At 27.2% G+C, this 27,410-nt stretch overlaps 1 protein-coding gene across 3 annotated transcripts in view; it reads left to right on the top strand.

Moving 5' to 3' along the window:
• Positions 1-27,410, top strand: part of kek3 (leucine-rich repeat, immunoglobulin-like domain-containing kekkon 3 protein) — a 189,234-nt gene that overhangs the window by 22,712 nt on the left and 139,112 nt on the right. For 2 of the 3 annotated variants that reach the window (XM_089220246.1, XM_089220248.1), the window contains exon 2: positions 16,976-17,073. The exons of the other annotated variant lie outside the window; for it this stretch is intronic. The gene's annotated coding sequence lies outside the window, so the exon portion shown is untranslated. The remainder of the gene's footprint in view (positions 1-16,975; positions 17,074-27,410) is intronic. 3 annotated transcript variants of the gene reach the window in all.

Here is a 27,410-nt window from a genome sequence, read left to right as displayed (position 1 = left end):
ATTATTAATAAGTGTAGTCTGTAATTAATGTTATGTACGTAATTGACCAACAGTCAATGGTTAATAACGTTAAGATTCGGTCATCGAGGTAAAATTGTTTTATTTTATTTTGTAATTTACAACAATAACCTATTATCTTGGATACTGACGTTATTTCCAGGTATTTAACGAAAATCACCTAGCGAACTGGCTTCTAACGTTAATGACCGGTTAATAACGTAAATATTCAATTTTCATCATTGACCGTAACATATATAATGGTAAAATGAAGTGTTTAATGGGTTTTATTTTTATCAGACTATCATAAAAAATATTTAAAGTTTGTTTACACTAAATTCAAATATTTTAAGTACCTAGGTAGTGACATTTGTCGCCTGAGCGAGTTAGTAAGTACTATATTTGAACCATTTTATTGTATATCTACCTGTAATTAATAAACACGGTCGATGAAAGGGGTGTTACTACTCCTACAACACCCCCTCACTATGCCACCACATTTTTCACATTACTATACATAACAGAAGTTTTAAACGCAAGACTATTATAGTATTGACGTATCGTCATTGTATTTATTCATTAAATAAAGCTATATATTTTTACATTTTACAACTGCGTTTAAATATGTACAAAATAATATATTATTGTATATATTTGTACATAATTTATCTCGGTGTATGTTTTAACTTGTAAGCAAATTTAACTGAACAATGAACATATTAACGTATATACCATATTATAAACTATGCTAATATTATAACTTGCTAATAATGTATGAACATTTTAAACTTTAGACTGCGTACGTAAACAACTGCAGTATTCCGCTGCAGTACATTAAAATGGGCCGCAATTGTTTTAAGCGCTTTCTACTTTAAACATAATTTTGTTCTGATAATTTATGACGGAAGCAATATCAAAATACAAAAGTTCTTCACTAAAGGACAAAATATCATTTTTTATTTTTTGAAGCTGTCAGTCTCTTCCGGAATAGTTATAAATTATATTGAAAATATTACCGAAAATATTATTTTTATTCTATACATACATAATCAATTTATTTTCTAAAGTGAAATTTGAATAAGAGTTATGCACAGTTTAAATGTCTAGGTAGGTAATTATTTTTCAACGGCTACATAAATTACAATAACTTATTAAATAAGTTTTGTTCAAATAAGTCTTATTTAAACAAAACTATAGTGATTTTTATTGTATTCATGTATTGCGACATTTGAGTTCGACAAGCACTGAGTGTTTTATTCTATAAAAATAAATATAAAATGGCCATACCTACAAATTACAATGGTTACTGTTTTACAAATATTATATACGTACTGTATTGTAACTCGGCTCGTCCATACACAACGAAATAATATTAAATTGATATTCATTGTTAATTTGGTAGTTTTTGGTCATTATTTTATTGTATTTTTTTTTTTTAAATAAAAATATAGAAAGCTTTAAGTCACAAGATTTTTTCTGATAATTTAAGGCACTATTGGTACATATAGCATATTATTCAACAAAGAAAATATTGTTAATGACCAATGGATTGTACATTTTTGAATTGTCACTTATCTATCTATTTGTGTATATTTTTAATTATTTAGGAAATATACAGGTCTTATTCATTTTGTAACTTAAATTTATAGATTTAAGTAAACTTTTGCTAAAAAAATCAACAGTTTGATGATATGGAAACTATTCGTAAAAATTAATGGTATTTATTTAAAATCACATATGTGAAATTATAGGATTTTTTCAATTCAGGGGCGTCATTTCAGGTTTTTTTCGGGTTTGCGAAGTTTCAATCAGGCCATTTTGAAATTTCACCAGGCCATATAAAATAGATATACATACGTATATGCATATTATCCTGCATTCAATTATTTTCATACATTATAAACCGGTTATTACAATTTGATTTTAATCAGATAAATAATTGTGCATTCGTGGCTCGTGCATTATTTTAGGCTTCAGCAAGGCGCAGGCCAATTGTAACATTCTAAAAGTAAGGGGTGCAACCGCACACCCTGCCACCCTCCCAAATGATGCCCCTGTTTTTCATCATTATGACACAATATTAATATATTCATTTAGGTAAGTATTATATGTTCCTTAAAAATAATGAACTTTCTTTTAAAAATATTACCTTTTATTTTTAGTTTATAAAATATTTACATTGTAATGATGTGTTTGACATAATGATTACACATGTATAGGTCATATTAATTAATAAAAAAAAAATAATAATAAAACTCAATATGAATAGAGCGTTTAAACAAAAAATATTACATCTGTATATTTTGGATACGTAACAAACAGTTTTTATATTTGATGACAAAAAATTGTCAAAACTTAAGCGGAGTTCATGAGGTATAGTCACTCATTGAAAAGGGCCTAAACATGTTTTTTTTAATTGTTAACGAACTGAATACATTCTGCAACTAAAACAATACCATTGGGTGATAAATGCAGTTATAAGAAAAATGTGTTCTGTGCTTGTTTACATTAATATTTATTTTCACATTGATACTGATGCTATGTACATATTGCATATTTTGTACCTTTCAGTATTACAATCTTTCAAGTCAGAATGTGTACACGGTCTATACATAACGTATAATATATACGAGTATTTATAGATATGTGAAACGTGAAACGTTTATAAGAATACATAAACGCGTGTGTTCCTGTATATATATGTATTATATATAATTATATGTAAATATGTATGATATATATTTTAAAGTTCTGAAAAATAAAGCTAACGTGTAAAAATCGGTCTTTCAGCTGCAAAAAATATAAATTACAAATAATACTACCTATACCTCTATATCCTTCGATTTTCTATGATTTACATTTAAAAACACTTATAACTTGATGCGTATATTGTTATGAATACAGGGTGTTTTTATAAGTATGCTCACCCCCATTTTTACCTTTAATAGTATATATTTTATATAAATTATAATTTTTATAATTTTTAAGTATACTTAAAATACTTAATATCAAATTTTTGATATTATTGAACTGCTTAAGGGGTATCCTGTGGCGATACCATCTTCTATTTTTAAAATGAGAACATACACTCTTTTTTGTTGAAAGTTATTTAGTGGATAATTTTTTTGAAAATGTTGATGTATCTATATTAAAATTCTAATGACTAGTTTCTGAGTTAGTAAAATGTTTATACTAAGGATAATAATTAATAATCTTTAAAAATGGTTTTATAAATGAAAATTATATGTAACGTTATGGATGTAGAATGTATTATACTTGGATTATTTTCATGAATTATTTATACTGATGATTTAGTATTAACTGCTTACTTTTTCAAATCGTTTAATATATTTAACCCATTACTATAGGTACCTATATTATTCTTATAGCATACAAAGTGAAATAACTCTATCTAAAAAAAACTACTATCTTAAATTTTGATTTAGACACGCCAAAAGTCTCAAAAACATAACCTGCTTGTTAATAATAAAAAAAAGGTAGGTTCCTATTTGAAAAACTGAAGGTAACATCGTCACAGGATCATCTTTAAATGGTACATAAAATGTCAATAATTCGAAAAATGGTCTTCAAGTGTATTAAAAATTCCAAAAATCTAAATTTTAACAAATGCATAATGTAACCATAAAATAGCATGCGTATGCTTAAGAAATCACCCTGTATATAATACTTGTATTGCGTCATTCAGGATTTACAGTTAATGTGGTAAAAAAATTATAACGCATTTAGCGATGATAAAATCAATATACATAATATATGTGGAACTAAATCGGTCAGTTTATACGGTCCGTATAATACGGAAACTTACTTTGGGTAGGACACAAATTTGAGAACGTTTTATGCTGTAATACGTATAACTTATCATAAACCTCGATGTTTTCGCACGACTGACTTCAAATCATTAAAAAAAAACCCTCTATAAACGCGAACTCGATGATGGACCTCATGACCATTTCGCTTAGTTGCTCGTCAAAATAAATACACGAGATTCGTTTTCTTATCGTTCTATGAAACTAAAATTGGGTAACTACAGTTTGACACACTTTATTTCTACCTAATGCGAAGTCTGTAACACGAAATAATTAAGAAAATGTTTAATGGAAATGAGAGTGATTGCATAGTAAGAATTAATTATTACTTTTTTTTTTAACTATGTTTCGTCTGTATATTTTTATTTAATTATTTTCAGAAAAAAATATTTAAAATTTAAGCCTATAAAAATACTTGAAAATTAAAGTGAAATAATCTTGTAGTTTTCCTCCATAAACTCAGCGTACGATAGATCTACATCAGTTAATATTATAGCCACAAACCGATGTTTGGTATTTACGGTTGCATAGTATTTGTTGGTTACGATCTTGCAGGTGTGGTTGGTGTATTATACTGAATGACGTAAAGTATATATTACGATATAAGAACGTATTCGAAATATTTTTTTATCTCTTTGGAGTTGGGGTAGGTGATGATCAACATTTTCCACGTAATAATGCACAATTAATGTGTAATCTTGCAGTTTCACGTTCGATAATGGACAGACAACAGATAATAGACACTCATTACCCATATAAGTTGTCATATCGTACGCGTTTATGATATAAGTTGATAATATTGTATTGTGCAAACAAAATAAAATTCTATACTTACTTCGATACGAATTGGAATAATTCTTTGATTAACTATATTGTACGGCGTTGGTAGTGGTCGTCGCTTTTTTCGTATGGCTACGAAAAAAGCGCGGTATATAGATAGTGGTATAAAGTGTTATAATAGTTTCAACTGTTTTAAGTATATCACGTAATGTCACTGGCGAGAAATGTAATGTCAGCGCGAAATAATAATTAGGGAGCCGGCAAAGGAAAACCGCGCCGACGGATGGAATTAAAACAAATTAAGCCAACGGTCATAATATTGTACAGGGTGATCCCATCGCATCACCGAGGGTGTCTGCGGTAAAAGAGTGGGAAGAGAGGTTGGATTCATGCGCGAGTCTGCAGTATTATTATAGTACTGTTGTGTATACGTGAAATGATTTTAGGTACAACGACGAATCCTATCGCGCACGTGGTTAGGCGCCTATCCTCTTCTACCATACCCTTCTCCCATCACCGTCCCCGTCCCAATCTCACTGTTCCCGCTTGCACCCACCAACCGGCGCTCCACAAACCGTTTCGCCGCAGGATCCCCCAAAAGTCTGGGGACGAATTAATTTTACCGTCTCCGGTATACCTACGCTCACGCATACATGTATATCGTACCTACGTATTTTAAACCGCGGGTAAAATGTTTTAATTATACTCTGATAATAATGATAATAATAACAATTAATTACATTTTACTTGAAACGTTACATTGTTATAATAATAATATATTATTATAATATAATGAGTATATAGTATTTACGCGTGGCCATATTATAATAATAATCGTATTGCTTACAGACGATATATTATAATTCAGGAGGTGTATACTAGGGGAGGCACAGAGTTGTTTATTTTGATTTTTCCAACACTCACTACGATAATAAAACACTTTTGTTTTTAACATTTATTTTTAATTCAGTGGTTGTTCGAAAACATGTCATTAATCGGTGTCATTTGATATGGCAAATCAAATCGAAACAGAATCATTAATGTTGTTGGACATCATAGAATATATTTTTAACTACCTCATGGTCTTAACATTTTTTAATGAGGTTATTTGTTTGTCACAAAAAAAAATTAATGCTTTGATAAATTGATAAATTGATGTTTACCCATCTACGGCAGAAATTCAATGAACGGTCACAGAGACCAACGATTTTTACGTTTACGTGATTTCAAGTTTAATACATTATTCAAAAATCTATTCAGATGAATACACCGCTTAAAAATTGTTTATAACTTTGTGTAGGAAATGTGCAAATAATAATATGCAGTGACTCTAATACAATACTAATGTCAAAGGTTAATACTGCTCAAATTAAAAAGGGAGGGGTGCTCTATTTTTATATAATATTTGGTAGGTACTAATACATAACGTATAATAGATGTTTTATCATTCAGTAATTATCAAATTAATTGTAAGCCAATTAGTCTGGGGGGGATGATCTCATCATTCAGTGTACATATATAAATCGTGATGTATTTTAGTACTATGGAGATAATTTGAAGGGTATAGGTATATCAAATGCAATAATAAATAATAACAAACAAAAAGTTTAAAAAAACTTATCGTTTAGTATCAAACTTTCGTAATTATTTCACCACAAACAAGGTGATAACATTTTAAGAATGAGAAATTAAAATACCTATTGAGGTTTGATAGTTATTATAGTATTAGTCTGTGAGAGAGCTGCTGCTAGTATTAATCTTCGTGAGGCATAGAACTGTTACCTACTAATAAATAATGCAATTTCGACGGTATGGGATGAAGGTGTCAGGTAAATTTAATTATTTTTGTAGATAATAAAGTAGCAACCTACACACCGTAAAACCAAGTGAAACGTTAGGATTTTAAAGATTTACTGAACTTTACTGAGTTTCAATTAAAAATCATTTGCAATTAACCGTTCAGTTGTTACTTGTTAGTCACTCGCTGTTTTACGGTAATGCCACGTACGTGTCGTTTTAGTTTAATTTTTTTAATTTGGCGTTGCCAAGTAACTCACTTAACATCAGTTACTATATTATGTTCAATTATAATTCAACTAGAATTAATATACGTATAGATTGGTTTTAACTTCCGAGAGGCTTTTAAAATCCGTTTACCGAGAAAATGTGAATCTTTTTTTATAGGTTAGTATTTTAATTTTTACAGAAATACAGATCTCGTTGTCACTAGCTTTTCGCTAGAAAAATGATGTTACGATCGTTTTATAGAACTACACGAAGTGCGTAGGTACTGCGTACATTTTATAGTAATAATATGAAAGACGTACTTTTTCTCGGTGGTCTTAAGTGATACGGAACAAACAACAGCTCCTTTTAACCTTTAACTTTGGTTTCTGTTTTTAGACTTAAACTCCTAGAGAGTAGAGACTACTAGGCCTGACCATCATTTTATGGCCGTAATTATATTATAAGTCATCAATAAGTAAAGTTTACGCGTTACATTGTGTTTAAACTTTGAATAATGTGCCAAGTTTCCAATACATAATTTGCATAGTTTTTCTAATTAATAATTAATGATTGGTGATTCATTTTATAATTTTAATATTTTTTTTTTATTTTATCTTATAATTTTATTTTAATAATAATTACCTATAATCTAGTGTAATTATATGTTTATATTTTAGTTTTATTTTTAATATTAAAAAAAATATTTAAATGTCCTTACTAATGCTCGTTATAATGCAAACGCATACTATCTGTCTAATTGATCTTCATATTATATGTAGGTAACCTAACCTATATGGCAGAAGACATAATACTTTGTCTGGGTATAATCAATCTATCTATATTGTCCTTACCACTTTGTCTATGATCGACGCATTATTAGAACACTTTAAAAACTTCATTTTTGTGGGTTACATATTCGGCCTTTCTTCTATCGCAACTACTAATCATTTGTAAACCACTAAAATCCACTTATAGGTGTGTTAATTACAGCAGGAATTATATGAGCATTGTCTCAAGAGCGTGCCACAGCTTATTACAGTGAAATTACTGTGTACAAATGTGCCATTAATGAGTTCTTTTTCTGTTCAACATCTTGCAAAAATTAACGAAAATTCAAAAACGGTCCTTATTATATATATATAAAAAAAATTAGATCATGTATTAACATTAAAAATAAGAATAAACATAAACACAAATTTAATTTTGTTTAATATATCTAAAAACAACTTATTATGCTGCCATTGTAATTTATGATTGTTTTTACTGGGTTTAAAATGGTATTTGAAATTAATTTTCATTTGAATATCGAAAGTGTTTTACTCGATTCATAATTTCTTAGAATTTACCCCATTATAATTGTACCCACACAAAATATATTATGCATTACACAAAGATCGATTCTATAGATCTCAAAGTGTTCGCGAGTTTTTCTTACCATTAGTGTTTGTGTGTGATCCATGTGACCAGGTGCATGTGATTCTCATCCAGTTCAAAATAACATATTATTTTCTATTGTGATAAATTAGGTTTTTCATTGGTTTAAAGTATCTTTTATTTCCCTTAATTTGATGCCTCTGGAAATGCACCATATAAAATGCGATTTCCTGGTAATATTTCTTTTAGGTCATATTATTTATTGGAATTCAATTTAATGTACACACTACACCATTTCGTTTATATTTATTATAATATTGATTTTTCAGCTGCGAAAACTTTTATTTGAAATTATGCCATATTCTTACTTTAACATAAATTGTTTCTGCCGAATACTGTAGGTAGTTAATATTATAAAACCTAACATAACTTACTTACTTATAATACAAATAAAATAAATATTAAAGTATGAGTTATGATAACATGAGATAATTTGTAAAAAAAAGACAAGGTTATTTGAAAGAAAATTGGAAGTGGTTACGCAGTTTGAAAAAGTCTTTTATACACGTACTACAAAAGTTTAAGAACTCCTTATAACTTTGTAATATTGTTGACGAGCTTTTTTTTAGTTTTTTTTTAAACTAAATAAGTAGGTATGAACCGATTAAATCGTATAATACTATATATCTATTCAATTAATTGTTTGAATTCATTACATTTTTTATAGAATTTATGATACATTTTTGAGCCTTAGTTCGTTTTAATTTTTGATGTAATAGTTTAGAATTACAATGTCAAATAATTTCGTAAAGTATATTTTAAGACCTTAAGAGAGAATTTATTATAGTAATATTATTGTTTTATTGTGTTGAGTGAGTTGGATGGTATCGTTTCAATATTTACTATTTCTAATGAGTAATGGGTATGTCAGTGACATAAACTTTTTTTTTTTACAAGATATTTACAATCTATTCATAGAATAATAAGCAAATTAGATAAGAGAAATAAAAAACATGAGTAATATTGCGGAAGAAGCCACCCAATGATGACACTACCTATAGAAACTTTAATCAAGAGAACGTTTTATTTTTATACTGTTCTAAAATACTATTTTCGACAAAAAATAAATTCATTATGCTTATTATTTTAGTATGGCCTATATTATAGTCTACAATCAATATTTTTTTTTTCTGAAATATGAAATATTGATTTAAAAAATTGCGCGAACTTACATTCTTACATAGAAGTACTAAGTACTAAGTTGGTACCTAATAAAGAAATGTATTTAATTTTATTTAACTAGAATGCACGAATTTGTAATATTTAGTGTCTATTGCATAACATACCTAATCAATAACACGTAGTAGCATCCTATCTCATCGATATTAATGACGATGTGAAGAGCAACTTTTTTACTATTGAACGTCTTGTATTACCAAAGTTGTTTGTTTTAATAAGAAAGAAATAAACTGATTTGTTTACAATGTATATGTATCAAATTATCATCAAAATACAGCTCTGTTTTTCATTGCTGACGAATGGTTTTAATTAAAACAATATTAGTAAATTAAATTTGGAACAATTAATACATATATTTTGTCGAAATAATATTGTGCAGTTATCGTATTTGTGACTTGTAAGATTCCCAGCCTATACGTTGTGCCTGGCACTGCGATTTGCGTGAGTGCGTCTCACAGTATAATATGCGTGTAGTAAATTAGCATTTTTTTTTTTTTTTTTTTGCCATAGAGCGATATTGTTGGTTTATTATCTGGTCGTTCAAATCTCAGATACCAACTAGGGGTAATTTTTTTAATTTATTTTTTGTTTAAATAAGAGACTATAATAAATTATCATATTGGTCGGTGTATACGTAACCTATACGTATTATTTTTGACGAAATAAAATGACCGTATCTATATATATATATATATATATACATATTTCCCAAGTCTGGGGGCAGAGAAGCATTCACGAGATGGCGGTGGTTGGTGTTCTCAGTGATATTACGTTTGTCCAATTATGATTTACTAGTTTTATTGTTTATAATAGTGATATTATTTTCGTACAGTTTCTATATTTTATTATTATGCAATATATGGTAAAATACGTACACATTTAATATTTTTCGATTATTCATTCACAAATGTGAATTATATTTTAATATAGCACTTTACATTACATATTGTGCTTAAAGTTTTGTGATCATCTTTCATGACGGTTATTTCTAATAGTATTGTATGTATGATACAAAAATAGTGCCTATATAATATGTAACCTGCTTTCTAATGTATTAAATTATTATTTTCCAATCGTAGTTATGTTTATATTAATACTGAAATTGTAGATAATATATAACTACCAAGTTGACTAAAATGTAATCTAAGCTATTGTAAAACTTTTCAGGAATACGCTCTTAGGTTTCCTTTATATTAGGTACTGAGTGTTCTTTTATACTTTTTGTTCTTTGAAATCGATTTTCCCTCGAGAAAGCGAACGAATAGAAATCATTGGCCGGGGCTGAGTTAAACGAAATAAAACACACATTACTGTATATGCCGACGATGTTGGTCATCGCCATCGGTCATACATATTGGAAAATAGTTTCCTGGAATACGTATCCATATGAAATCAAATAAATTACACGACGTCCAGACCGACGTCTGCAACCGCTGTTATTATTATATTGGTAAGAAAATGTCTCGTTCGATTCTTGACAATTGAGTGTTCATAAGACGTAGAAAATGGAAAACAATCAGTGTAATGGATTACTCGGGAGTTTTACTGGTACTAAAAAAATAAAAGTACATACAAAAATAAAGAACTTAATAGCCGGGGAAGGGTACAAAAAAAATAGTTAGTATTAAATGTCGGTCGTATACTAATGCAGCAGATAGATCAGTTGATTTAGAACGCTCTTATGGTTACTTTCATGTGTATATCACTTTGTACAATTGTATTTCTTCCATTTTCGTTCCGTACAAACCATTGTATTCTGACGATTCGTTCGTATATACAGTCCATAGTGGTTGCACACAATAGTATGTACCATGATGTGTTTCGTGAGCATTACTATGCAGTCGTAGGTACATTGTTTTTTTTTAAGTTGATGTCTATTTCATATCATACTTATATTTTTTCTTATCGATGCTTGAAAGCGATTTTTTTAAACTAAATTTGTTTGAAATTCTCCTGACAAGGTTTGTGGTTAAACAATTATTTTATGCGATGTGATAACCGATCGCAATAATACTTTATAACAAAAGGTTATTAATTTTATTTTTTAATATAACAGACAAGACAAACTACTCATGACGGTGTCTAAAATTATATCAATTTATGGTTCAAAAGTTTAATAATATTTATGTCAGAAAAGTTAAATTTTTTATATATACCTATATTTTTAAAATACTGTTATTGAAATGAATAAAAAAATATTGCAGCTAAATTACGTAACCTCTACTTTAAAGTCTCTATCTGTTTATAACTGCAGGTAGGTATATAACATTCTTTTAAAATGCAATTTAAAAAAATATTTAATTCTTTAAATCAATTTTTCATACGATAATTTAGACGATTATAGTTTAATTATCTTCATATTTTAGTTTGAAATTATTCATTTTTCTTTATTTCCAATAATTTGCCTTTTCTGTTCAAATGAAATTGATTTATAAGACTTTGTTCCAAGTAAAATTATATTGAATTTTCTAAATGGTATACATTTTGATATTTATGTATAAAACCATTGATTAATATTGAATTTATATCATAATTATATGTATGTCAATATTCAATGTGAAATAAAAACAGGAGTTAAATTATTTGTTTTAAAATATGCATATGGTTTAATAATTTTTTTTGAATTTTGGTTACATAAAACATGACAAAATATTGACAATATTGTCCATCGATCAATGATATTACATTTGCATAACTATGTATGAATCTATAGACAGTGAAATGTAGACAAAAAGTATTGAAAATGCTTATTAGCCACACTAAAATGTCAAATGATAGCGTAATATAAATATTGATATATTTTATTTAATAATTGTTCATAAATTAGACACAATGAGTTTTTTCATAACTCTTATCTCAAATCAACTATTATTTAAAAATAGTATTTAGTTGACTGTTAAGACTTCATTCTTCATTTTCAACGAACACTAGAAGTAAAAATATTTTCATGTATTTAGGCCTATAGTTTTATTATTGGCCGGGGATGAAGATAATCGAAAATAAAAAGATCAGTATAATACAATTTTATTATTGCTGTAGAAATGTCTGGTTGACGATAATTATCGGAACAAGTGCTCGTCGGATGTCAACGACGCAACAATAGAAAATTAACAATAAAGTTGACTATAAGAAGGAAAAAAAGAGGAGGAAACCTGATAAGATCCTTTACAAGCTTAATCCATTGTCGAGGTTGCGTGCGACTAAATGTAGAGAGAAAAAGTTGTATACTGCTTATGAGTCATGTTGGGGGTTTTAATGTCGGTCAGTATTTATCATCAGTCATGTATTACTAAAGGATCAATACTTATTATTTGTGCGTCAGTGGCGTACCTACTTACGATTTTTTGAAGGGTCTGGGCTATGACGTATGATGAGAGTATATTTAGTATTTAACAGTATTTAAGATATTAAATTAATTTTATCATTGTTACTGCGTATAATCATCACATATTTGGGCTGTGGGCTTTTAAAGTAAAAATAGTCGGATACGTTCTTATTAAATTTGAAAAAGACATTATTATAATTGTATACTAATGTAATGTTATTGTTTGAAAACCATTTTGATTATTATCATCTTTTTTTTAAGAATTATCTGCTATTTGTATTACTTAATAAGCGGTGACATATTTAATATTTTTTTTCAATCAAATTCATGGTTTTGATTCATATCATATTAATATTTTATTATATCACATATTTATACCTACGCATACAATATCAGCATAACATAATATGTACATCAGTATTATCCACGTAGGGTAGCTACTTCCGTGGCTGCAGATTTTTGTTTAAAATTTTACGTGTATGGTCGCTATACATAAACCTACTTTAGTATATTATGGTATCATCATTATTTCTTTTGTAACGTGATGTTACATTATATTACATTGTGATCATATTAAAGTTGATTAAATGTTGATCTGGTGTTTTACGTGTTAAAATATCATCATATCATCATTGGACGATAAGCTCTCATTTATTAAAAAAATAAAATGTTATGATCATGATTACAAAAGTGAGTAGTTAGCAATAATATTAATATATATATTTTTTTATTGAGAATAAGTCTTTTTAGCCCGCGGTTGTAGATACAATACTCGTATTATTAATGGATACTTTAGTTATGATTGTATGTTACATGATTACAGATTAAGTGATACTGATACAGTATTATATATTTACATTATATTTGGTATGCGTAGATTTAGCTAAATGATATTTATTGTTTGGTTATTACCAAATACAATACAAACGACCTATTCCTTACTGACAATTAAAATATTAATGTGTTAATTATTTTAATGTTTTTATAAAAGTTATATTGACTTACATCAGGGACTGAAAAAATAGCTTTGGATCCGAATCTATATGAAAATATTAGGTATTGGAATCTCATCGGGAGTATTATTTAAATTATTTGAAGACTCAAACCTTTTACCCTTTATACTTTTTAGGTTAATTATAAATACATACAGGTTGAAATAAAATTAATTATACTATAATGATACTAAAATATGATGATAAAATCTATGTACCTATCAATATTGAAAATTACAAAAACTTTTATATTTATGATTATTTTGGGATGAAAACGGAAATAAACAAAGCATTTATTCAGTAAAGTTAAGTGCATTTTATAGTCCCAAATTAGAGAAATTAAAAACTCTACAATTAGAGAAACACATAGTTGAAAATGTATTCTTCAGTCAGCTAATGTTGGACTGTACTAAACTAAACGGGAACATAGTTTTATCTAAAAGCTAGACCGTATTGAAACTGAGGTTATAATTTTGATAACAACTAGATCGACATCTGACTCCTAAACGAATAGTTCTGTATTTTTTTAAACCTAATTGTTCCAATGGTTTTGTATCATTTTATTTTACTATTAATACTTGCTAGGATAGTGTTAACTGTTTTTCTTTATTTAACAAATGAGAATTCAAAAACTAGTATGAGTTATATTATATTTAAATGTATATTCTTGACCTTTAATATGCATATAATAATAATAATAATAATAATATTTATTAATTCTCCAACAAACAATATATACAAGATAAATTACTAATTAATACATTTTTTGTCGGATCACCTCCAAAGCCAAAGGCTGTGTTGGAGGTGAGAGTTCATGTAATTACAAAATTAAATAAAAATAACAAGAACATCAAGAACACAAATAAATAAGAAATAAGAAAGTAATAGTAAAGTTACATTACAATTATCAAAAATAAAATATAAACTATAAGCAATTCTAATCAGTCTAAGGAATTTAAATCTAAAGATATAAGTTTTCTTTTTAATTGTATAAAATTATTAAATTCATGAATACAAATTTTAAATTTAAGACAAAAAAGCAGTTCTTAATTTAGGCAGGGTTAAATTAACATCCTTAACAATTCGTGTGTTATATTTATGTGTAGGAGTACTAATTGTGTTAATATATTTAAAAATAACCACAAAAACATGCATTATATGAAGAGACTTAATATTTAAGATTTTAATTAATAATTAATAAATATTTTATTTTTATTTTGTTGACTGCGCCGTCTGCTATTTTGTGTAGGTGCAAAAAGTATTTTAAATAATTATAGAAGGCATTCTGCATTCAATAGAAACGATTCGAATGGATTACATAATTTAATAAAAGGATGTAAAAATATTAAACTTAATATTTTAAATAATGGAAGATTCATTATAATTATAAACCATATAATGATGAATTTAATACGTATAGAGTTTATGATGAGCTACCATTTTAAAGGCTTTATATTATCTTTTCCAAGATACTATAGCATAGAGCATATTATGAGTCATACATTAGTGTAGTGATTTAAAGCCTTATGTTTTAAACAATATTATTATTATTTTTTAAAGAAACTCATCAAGCTATTAATCTACTGCACGAGAGAGTATTGAGAAGCAGATTATAAAATATGTACACGAAACTGGATGTGCATTGTGTGCTGAAGGGAAATTAATTAGAATTAAGTTATAAGATAGGTAGTACAATCTCCCAGCAATGTAAGAATCTGTTATTATGAAGTCTAAACTGAGAGTCACATTTATTTCAACGATTGATAATTTTAATTATCACATAGAGCTCAGAAGACAACATTAACTTGTAAAGTTGTAAAATATACTATTTTTATACTAAATTTTTCTTCTCTAATTTGGCTTGTCGTCACAAATCTGATTCTCAATTTTTCTCTGTTTACGTAGCCTCTCACTCGTGTCTATTTATTTGTCCTTCAAATGTATTTGTCATTAATGAATTGTGCTTGTAACCAAAAATATTTCCACTTTTTTATTTTATGATGCTCAACAGAATTTTTTCTCCCTAATTGATTTAATACATTTATGTTATTTTTCATTTTTATTAATTTCATTTACAGCCATTTCTTCCACGTCCAAATTCCGTAACTTACAATTTCCTTCTGTCTTATACATTGATATTCCATGTTTTATGGCCATATAGAAGTACACTCCATTCATTTTTAACATTTGACTATATTTTTTTTCGTCTTTATGTTAAGTTTTTTCATTGTAAGCAGCTTCCTTGTTTTTGTTGCGTAAATACTCTTTTCACCATAAATATTCTTTGTCTTACAACTACTGAGCATCTACCATTGGTGGTTGGCGTAATTTTTAGATATTTGAATTTATTTAAATGTTCTATTAAGTCATTGTCTTTTTCTAACTTCACAAAAAATTTTTTTTTACTTAAGTCTTTTAGTGAGAATAATGAAAATGATTTCGTAGGTATGCTTTTTTCTAATTCAAACACTAATGCAATGTTATCCGCAAAACGTATACAGTACCAAGATGTTTTCTCCGTTCATGCTTATTATTTTAGAGTTTTTTATATTAATTTATGTGAAATATTTTTCCATTTATTTTTAATTTTATTTAAGTATTTCTACTCACCACAAAATCGTATAAATATTTTCGCTGTCGAAATTATAGAATGAGTTATTATAAAATAGGATTAGTACCTATCTTATAAACATGAGGTATAATACATTTTATTATTTTTAGTTTATTCAGACTTGTAAAATGTAATATTTTACACTTGTTAATGACATTAATTTTCCACACACATATTAAATACTTACAAAAAATAAGATTTATATTTAAATTTTTTAATATTTTACTAAATTATTGAGTTTTAATAACGAACTAGATATAATTAACAATTATTTATGCTATTTTAGCAAAAATATCGCATGCAGTTATTTTTGTGGGAAGTACCTAATGTAAGTTTTGATGAACTCAAAGAAAAATCGAAATTGAATTTTCTATAGACTGTACAAGTTTATGAGAATATTGGAGTTACAAAGCACGAGAATATTTCTTAAAAGTGTTCTCAGAAACAAAATGTAATAAAATAAACATGTTACTCTGAAACCAATTGCACTTTGCGTAGGATCTGAAATTTATTACCACTGCACTTCATATATAGGTACAATCTTATTATATATTTACATGAATACGTTTTTTTTTTTTTTTTTTTAGTTAAACTATGTAAAATATAAAATAGTTTGTATAGTGTAGAATTCGATCTTTAAAATATATGTTCGAGACTATATAATAATATCAAAAATCAATAGTAAATTTAAACGGCAATCTCAATTTTCGGATACATTTTCGATAATACCTACCTAGTTAAAACTACTTGTTTATCAATGAAATATAAACAAAATTTTGTACGATATAAATAACTTGATGTATTTATTTTATTTTGTTGGTAGATTCACACGGAATATTAATCGCTATCGTCGTTAATCATATAATTAATAAAAATGAATAGCATTGACAACATCTAATCTCATTATATTGCAGCTAGAAGGTAAGCCTTTTTGAATTTTGAATTACGTGCTTACTTTTTATTAGAAATATTAAGCACAATTGTTTTATCTTCAATTATATAGTGGATTTGAGTGTATTGTAATAGGTACAGAAACACATTTTTAAGAAAACAATTAAAATACAATATAAACATCGTCTCGTCAAGCTATTATATGTAGGTAAGATAAGGAAAATATTTGTTATCATAAACCTAAAAGTTATCATATATATGATGGAATTCCACATATTACGTGTATAAAAATTTAAATCTAGACGAATAATACTATTATCTTTTAAACTTTTGATTTTATGAAGTTTGATGGATAAATTTCTTCTAATATTGCACTTGACTAAAGATTTGCTTATGTGTGCTTAAAATTCGTTGTTATATCAATATAAGAGAAATCGATTTATTAATTTATTTTTTTTATTTAATGAGTTATGTTATCATTTCTGATTACAAAAGGATAGTGTAGCTTTATTTATTTTTTTATCTCACTATCTACCAACCCACTTACCCTTACACCCTCTACGTTTCATAAATACGGCAAGTACAGGAATGTCTCATATTATATTGGTGAAACATATGCATTGTAATTTATAATATGAGCAGTGGACCGTGCACAGCGATCGAGTGCCAAACACGCGAATTGTTGACTCACCAAAAATGCAATTCTCGTCAAGTTATTTAGACTAAAAAGGTTATCACGCCCAAATGGCATACCAGCGCCAGGCGCCCTTCTACGTATAAAGTGCATGTATATATTACATTATATCTACTTAAATCTACTGCAGTGTGTAATATTATGCTGTAAAATGATTATTTATTAAAATAGTTTCTATACCACAGGTCGCCTCAGTGGCGATGTTCATTTTCCGATTAATGGAAACCCGACAGTAATTTCAGTACACGTGTTTATTGTAATGAGACCAGATCAGGTCTATTTATTTTTTGAGTTACAGCATATACATAATGTCCCTAATCCCCTAATAATATTATAAGCCAATAAATCTAAATTATTACAAAATTGTTGCTTACTATCAACCTTTGTGTAAAAAAATATGTCAACGCATTGAACCTATGAATCTATGTATATTCTACAATATACCCGTACGACATGTTAATATATTTTAATATTTCGAGTATGTTTTTTTTTTATTAAGAACTTTCAGTATAAAACTAATATAGTTCAACAATTACAGATTGATACAATGACAATATATAACTCAACAGTAAAATAATTGAAAAGTATATTACACCGTGCGATTGTTTCAACAGTTTAATTAACACTCACCATTTTAAAAAGCATAAATGATTACATCCTTATCGGTTCGATTTAATTTTACAATGAATAATTTTTTCTCGATATTTTTCGTCGCCTTCTGGAGCAGAAAAAAGTTTAGATTTTCAACTTTAATATTCAATGTATCTTCCGTTAAAAAAGTGAATCTAGTTTGTCAGAAGTAAAAGATTTGCAGTAATTTTTCATAAAACTAATATCTGATAAAAATTATTTTTTTATTTTGATGTAATTATTCAAAAACGGAAAACTGTAAGTAGATACTTTGAATGTTCACAAGATATTTATAATATTATTTACAAACATGAAATAATTTTCAAAATATGAAGATGGGTAATTTGAGTAATTTATAGAATTTAACATTTTTAATTTATTTAAATTTTTTACTATAAGTGTTTATAAAAAAAAGTCTGCTCTATCAAAAGTTTTTCTTAAAAGCTTGAAAATGAAACTTGAGGTTACTTAAAAGTTTATTTAAAGCTATTTAAATATACAAAAGAAACACAGACATGGTTTTATTTATAAGCATCTAAAGTTCAAATTTTAACAAAATTCAACAAACATATAAACATTTTAAAATTATTTTGTAGTTAAAAATTGATAAAATGTTTAATTTAAGGCAAAAGTTCAATTTAAGTATCCACGTAAGTAGTTAACACTAAAACGAATAAATCTAAAAAAAACGTTTGAGGAGACTTTTTTCAATGATATTTGAAGTAAATATTTGAATAAAATTAGATATTTAAATGAATATTAATAATAATAATTTTTTGTTGTAATTTTTGATATTTATCGTTGGGATTTGAAACTTTATAGTATATTATCATATTTTATATTCACAATGGAATTTTTAAATTATGTGATTAATTTTAAGTTAATGTCTTTTCACACTGTTTTACGGTATGGCTGTATTGTTTTGAAAGTAAATAATAAAAATAAAAAATAAACTCAACTATCATATATTTAAATATTAATTATTTAATAGTCGCAATATTTTTGGATAAAATTAAATGAACCTATCGTAGATCCAATAATAAAATAAATTTGTTTAGTTGAAATATCAAACAGTAATGAAATATAAATTTTACAGTTTTTAATAAAGATTAATAGATTTTCATTTTTTGTATGTAATGATGTATCGTTGAATTCAAATTTTACACTTACATTATAATTTTCAATTTATAGTAACTTAATGAATGACGAGGTACACCAAAATTTACAGTATACCACAATAGTTTTAAAATTGTTCTGAATAAATATTTTTAAACAATTGGCAATCTATATATTTTATACTATATATTTATTTACAGTTATACGAGTATATATAGGAATCTTATTTGTTATCAAAATATTTTGTTGGGAGATTTTTATGTGTATACAAATTGAATATAGCAATACTATAGTCGATTAGTTATAACTTGTAAGTATTTAAAGTAGATTTATAAATAAATAGAAAGTGTTTGTGCAGTTCTAGTTCATATAACTAAAATAAAATTTATACATCTAAAAATAGGTAATTTAAACAAGTATCTAGCTACCTACTGTTATTAATTATTAAAAAAAACTACTGAGCTTAGGAGTCTAAAATTAAAAATAAATACTTGTCATTAAAAATACTTAGACTGTTATCAAACAGAAACAGAATATATAAATGCATGTATATCTCCTCGTTTAAAAATTCTTTTTGAATTTTTTTTTTTCAAGTTAATAATCATGACGCCCAGTATTTATTGATAACCATGTATATAATATTTCACTACCACGAGTATAATTTAATTTTTGATTTTTGCTCAGACACGGGCTACGATCGTCATGGTTTTTCCAGATGTTTTTGAAAAAAATAAAAAAATAATAATACGCTTATAGATTATTATATTATGTTAAACTGTGTGTGTGCACGAACAATGGAAAACGATTGTTATAGGTATCTAAACGTACGTCCGTGGTGGTGCATAATGTATATATATTTGTGGTTGTGTGTGTTTAAAATAAGTGGCTCGTTTGGCTTTTTCAGCTTTTCCGAACGATTTGCCCACGGAAACACAATCCTCGGGTCGGCTCATTGTTTTGTTGCGGTTTGATTTTCAGGCACCTTGAATCTTTTCCTCATCGACCCTCCGGCTCAAGCCGCCAGTAGGTGTATCTACCTAACCACACCGTGGTTGTTTTCGAGTTTACACTACAACGGCGAGGGGGGTGTGTTGGCATCGTATTAGAATAATAATAATAATAATAATAATGACTGGGCCAGTGTGTTTGCGCATTTAATAGAAAACGGCCGAGAGAAAAGCCAGGCGATGCATGAAATGTACAGATAAGCTCCTCTCGCTCATCCATAACCATACTATCCGGAGGCCGAGAGAAAATTCGCCGTTGTTTGATCGTAAGCTCCGAATTCACATTACCGTAGTTTCATTCAAAACGTCTCGATAGATATTGCAAGCTGTAAATTAATTAACAACTTAATCAATACAGATATTAATGACCTATTACCATATTATACCCCCTCAGGTGTGTATGAACATCTCATCTCCCATTACCATTAGAGCATTTTACTTATACGGTCATTAACGATACATATCTTTATATAGATTTTTAACGATATATGTATCTGTAAAAGAAGTTCGAATTCCAAGATTGAAAATACATTATGAGCATTATGGTCCACCATTAAAATACAATGCAATAAAATTATAACAGTAATTACTATCGTTTTTTAACAGAAAAAAATGAGGAAAACTTTTTTTTTCGATTTGTATAGAAACTATATTAAATCTAAAATGTGTTTATTAAATTACGTCTTCGCTAGATATCATATTATTTTATTCAAAAACATTAATTCGAGTTTAAATTTCATTATTGTGTTTATGCAGTAAAAATATAATTTAAAAGTTTGTTTCCAAACAGATTGAAAATAAGTGAACGAGTTTTAGATTGAAGGAAAAAATGTCTTCTAAGTATGTTTTAAAAAAAGTTCGATGAATGTGATTAAAGAAAATATACAAAACAAAAGACATAGAAGAATAACAACAAATATAATTACTGCAAATGGAATTTAGTATTTTTATTAATAATAATAGTAACAATATTATATTTATCTGATTTTAATGATGAACACCATTAATGCACTTATTATAAATATACAAAGTAAGTAAAGAACACGGTACATTTTTATTTCTTATGACTTCATTTTTAAATTTTTTTATCGAAAAGAGCTTTAGTGACAAGGGCTATATATTATTTTTCAAGTTCTTTAAAGGTTTTGATTTAGTTAAACATGCCAAATTATATCGTCTATATTTATGTTTATAATAAATATCAAACAAAGATAGGATCTCAATATAAGCCATCAAATTGGAACAAGCCTAGGCCCAAATCCTGAAATGAAACCAACACCATTGAATTCTTCAAAACAACCAAGTTACTCAAACTACTTTAGTCAACCTTTCAATGTATAAAATACCAAATAAATTAATTCTAATTATTTCTCTTGTACTTTTTTTTCTTTTTTTTCTCTTATTTCTTTGCTCTGTTCCTTATTATATGTATAATTAATTTATGTTTATAATGATATGCTAATGGCCTAGTAGTCGAAGCAGAAATTGTATAAATTTCAAGACCAATAAAAAAAAATAAATAAATAAATAAATAAATATCAATAATAATTTTTATTTTTACCAAAGCTACTTTTATTTTAAATTAACAATACTTTTATCAACCATTGGAATTTTGAAACCACATTCCCTCGTTCTTATGTATATATCCTATATGAAAAGTTTAAAACAATTTAGGTACAGTACTTCAAACCTCATAAGAGTCTACTTCACGTATAATATATATTTAAAAATAATTTTGATGAGTTTTTTTCAAAGCTTTTACTTAAATAATATACTAAATTTACCTATATCATGTTTCTTTTATTTATTAGGTATCAAATAACATATAAATGCAGGGCTGTGTATGTTTGTACCATTGGAGCATCCAAATTCCACCCACCACTCTGCAGATTTAAAATCTAATAATTTGAATACCAACAATGTACACATTTTAACTCAGAACTACATATTCATACAAACTCATTAGTATCACAAATTTCACCAATAAAAAAATCCAAAATTTTCCATGCATTGATTAAAAAAAGGTTATCGAAGGGACCCACTACTAACTACAAACTAAAATAATATGAATATGCTGTAGGTAGTATATGTATAAACATCAGAATGTTACGGAATAAACTAACGAAAACAACTAAAAAGGTCTTTCTCAAGACCAACAAAGACGATTGAACAAAACAATAAGTTCCAACAGGTAAAAACCACACCTAGTAAAGGGAAACGGTATAGCAACGGTGTGGTTTTCATCTGGCAGAACGAATAAACGCTGACCAATGAGCAACAGACTAGATTGTCGAAAAGGGTATAAATTACCGGATGCTTTTGACAATCTAGTCAGTTATGAAATTACGTAGACATAATACTATAAATAAAATATATTAGTTATAAAAATACGTAATTTTACGTAAAAATATTCAACGGCATAGCCACCCCCTTCAAAGCAAAGCAAAAAAATCTAGTCAGTCCATTTCAAACCTTCAAACCGTCTACAAGCCAAATTCAAAACAAGAATTCCGACGGAAGAGGACCACGACACAGAACGCTGCCCGACGACGACAACGCCCCTCCACGGCTTCAAGCATCGCCGACTGCCTACGACGTACGAGACCCGTGCCACCATACTCCGACTAGAGATGGGATGATTCGGTCACTTGAGTGATTCGAATCAGTCACTGATTCGTTCATTTCGTTCATTCGGTCAATTTTACAACGAAGAACAATAGAACGAACTATGAAGTCCTTAGAGGTTGCTGTTGTTATTATCAAATCAGATGTTATTTTCCCCGGGTTTTTAGGTTTAAATCGCAAAATCAATTTTTTGAAATGTGACACATTTTACTCAACCATAAATTTTTATAATTAAAAATTAAACAGCAATAGAGCATTACTTTACAAATAATTTGTTAAAGGGAACGCTTTTTAACCACATTTAGATGTAGGGTGACTGATTCTCCACATTAACCCCTGTGTATAACTTAATATAAGTAGTTCATACTAGAATAAGTAGAATATGAACTATATAACTATTACCAAATGCTATGACTACCAAATGGCAAATGTTATTACAATTTACAATATAACATTTATGATAGTGAATACATAAAAGAATATTATACTATTTATAGTTTATTCTTTATCCTTTATAATAATTCGTTGTAATTCTAAAAATTCTTTATTTTATTAATTATTATGTAATAACACGGAACAATAATAAAGAAAAATAAGTGACCGAATCACCATAAATATTTTAATATCTATGCGAATCACTAAATCAGTCTAGTTAACCTCAAAATATAAACGATTTTATACGTTCCAGTCCTTCCAGAGTCCAGCCCATAAATCACATAATCAGTCAATTTGACCGAGTCAAAGTGTACTGAGAAGCAAAAGATCTAAAAATCATATGACCGAATCATTTAAATATTAGATCCGGTCGCAATTCAGTCACTAGACTGATTCGGTCATTTTGATTCGTTCGTTCGCGACCGACCCACCTCTAACTCCGACGACGATACGCCGTTCCACGGCTTCAAGCATCGTCCGACTGACGGCGACGTACGAGACCCGTGCCACCTATACTCCGACGACGATACGCCGCTCCACGGCTTCAAACATCGTCCGGGAGCCGATTAACAACGACGACGCTGACCCACGGATACCGCCGCAGTTCTCAAATCATCGAACGTTCAGCGGTTTCCGACGTCAATTCAATAAAACGGCCCTTTTTTGGGCCAACACATCACCGATCCCGGCGCTTAATTAAGCTGTTCGACCCGAGCCAGGTTCATCGACGGGGTACCGCTTAGTCAAGTTTGTACCGACGACGGCCGGCTCCCATACCCGATATTTTGTTATAATATACTCTGCATAAAATTATACCTAATTGTACAAATAGAGTCCGGTAGCTACCCGACTAATATCCAAGCACCTCCGATTGTGTCGACTCACTTATTTAAGTCTGGTCGGCACAAATCGACGCTTTACTAAACCCCAATATTGTTAATGTATATATTTTTCAAAACATAGAAATAGAAACACCTGATTACAAAAAACAAAGTTTATCATTTATTCACGACACGAACCGTCCATCTGGGCGAACCGTTTCAAGAAGTAAGACCTTTGATATGGTCACTGGATGAACGCTCATTGTAACATCATTATTAATTTATTGTAAACCAAAACATTTGTTTATCTGATTATTGTTTATTTTGCTGAATTATGCACAGATTGCATATTATGTTATTTTTTGTACCTACTGAGTAGGTATGTTCTTACTCATAAAATCATCAGATTATTTTATATTATAAAAAAATAAATATTATTATAATATGATTAATAGTTATTTTGTACTTAATTAATGTATTAAATTTACAACTATGTTAATATATGTCTGGTTTTTGATTTTTATATTAAAATTATTGTTAGGAATCTCCATATAAAATTTTTTTATTTTTATAAAATTTGTTTTATAACCCTTTGTTGTCATTTTGGTTATGGTTATCCTAATGATACCCAAGCTAACTTAGTTTATCAGTCGATAATTTTAAAATAACTTAAATTTTTCATGATATGAATGCGGAGATACTGAATAATATTTTCCTTAAGTTGATGTAAATCAAATAGAGGTAATAAATGTTATGTGGCGTATAAATAAAATATATATCTACGCGATAAAATGATAAACTAATGTACACAATTTGAAATAATATTTTTATTTTTTATTTTTTATTTTTTATTAATTAAAGGCTTCAAATACAAATGTTTATTAGCCTACAATGGTTTACATGTTTAATTTATAATATAATTTTTTTTTTTTTTTTTTTATGTAGGTAGATACTACTCTTTTAAATTTATTAAAAATATAAAATATTTTTTCTATATTTGTATGTGTTTAGCCATTTAGAAACTATTTATTTATTATTAGGTATATAATATATAATCTTAGATTTAAAAACATACATTTTAATGAATTTTTAACTCAAAATAAATTTCAAATTTTTGTGATATTTACGTATTTTGTCATAATTCGAACTTTCAATAATTATTTAAAAAAACTTGTGATTATGTGTTTTTAATATTTTTTAATTACCATTGTGACAATATATAAGAAGCCTTGTATTAAATTTCGAAGCTTTTTTACCCAATGCATAAAGTTTTATTATAAATTATATAAAAAAAAAACCCCATAAAGATTTGAAAATTTTTGAAATTTTTATCAATAATGATAGAAATTAATAAAATAAACATATATGTAAATTTTAAGTTTTTACAATTGTTCCTTTTTGAATAACAGCAAAATTTGTTTCAGAGTTACACCAATATCTAAAATCAATTTGCTCAAAAATTTATTTTTCGTAAAAATTTCCGTTTTCCTTAATTTTTTTTTGTTTTTCCCGGTTTTCTTGAAAGGTACTGGGAATTTAAAAAATTTACCTTCTCAATGCACCAACTAGTTCACCTTTTTTTCAACTGGAGAAGCTACTCAAGTTGAAAATTGAAACATTATTTAGACAACTTACCGTGTACACAGATACAAAAAAAAACACACAACATTTTGAAATCAATACATTCATCGCTCCGCTCAAAATCTAATATTATTTATGGAAGGTAAATTTTAACGATAAATAATATTACAATTAATGTATGTTGGGAATTACCTAGGTACTATGTTATTATGGGAATGTAAATTATCATAATTTTAGTCTATTTCAACCATAGCAGGTAACTTTTGACATACACTAATGAGTTTGGCACTAAGGTTTGAATTGTATCAATGGAACCGAAAATTGATATAATATTCTTAACTTAACTATAATTATACACATTTAGTTGAGATGAACTAATAATCTAGCATTATTTTTACAGAAAAATGTAGATTAATAAATTATCCTCCTAAATTAAGAATTAACTATTGCTAAGAATATATATGGAAAAATACATATTCGTAAGTTTAATTCTTAAGTTTCGACGATTTTTTGTGATTTTATTATTCTAGATTAATTTTTTATTGAAAAGAATATCTAAGGTTAACACTTAACATGTTTTCATTTTAAAATAACACCAATTCATTTTTCGCTTAGAAGTATAAAAGATTTGTATTTCATTTTGTTTTTAATTAAAATATGATTAAATATATAGTTATTATTTAAAACGAAAATGCCATTGTTGTAAAGAATAATAATTGAAATTGTAGTGTTCAATGTTAAAAAAATATTGCTAATACATTATTTTTAAATTAAAAAAGGAGTTTTTATTTTCCGGGAACTATTTCAAATTATATTACAGCCTTCAATTAACTCATTTGAATTCGTAATACGATTAACCTAACTTTCTATATTAAAGACATGAAAAAATATATTTTAATTGAAATATAAAATAAAATTGTACGAAACGTTTAAAAAATAATAATAATTTTTGGAGTATATATTAAGACTAATAAGTATTGATTTTTAAAAATTAGACAAATATTATATTACATATCTCTGTGAATTAATTTATTAGTTTTAACTTTTAAGTATAATATATTATTTAAAAATGAAATGTTTATAAATTATTTAATAAATTTAAATTAAATTATATTATTTTGGAGGTATACCTATACATTTCATAGATATTATGTACAACAAATGTTTAAAATATTTGATGTATGGTCGTGATAATTTTTGTTTTTTATATCTAAATATTTGTTTAATATATAAAGTTGAAGATTCTCTGTTTGGTAAAAACGATATTATTGTGGAAATTACCGTGTCTTTTAAGGATCTCAAAAGAAATGTAAGCAAATATTTTTGAAGTTTATTAAAATTATTTTTTCAACTAATTTTGATTAGGTATTAACTTAATTTTTGAAACAAATTTTTCTATCAAACTAAGATTTCCAAAATTATATTTACTATACCTACTCAAAAAATTCTAAATTAAAA

This window comes from Diuraphis noxia, unplaced genomic scaffold (assembly GCF_037042655.1).
Source record: "Diuraphis noxia isolate RWA-SAM2 unplaced genomic scaffold, SU_Dnox_SAM2 contig0002, whole genome shotgun sequence".
Lineage (NCBI taxonomy): Eukaryota > Metazoa > Arthropoda > Insecta > Hemiptera > Aphididae > Diuraphis > Diuraphis noxia.
The sequence above is the reverse complement of the archived record's forward strand: the minus strand, read 5'-3'. Positions and strand labels throughout refer to the sequence as shown.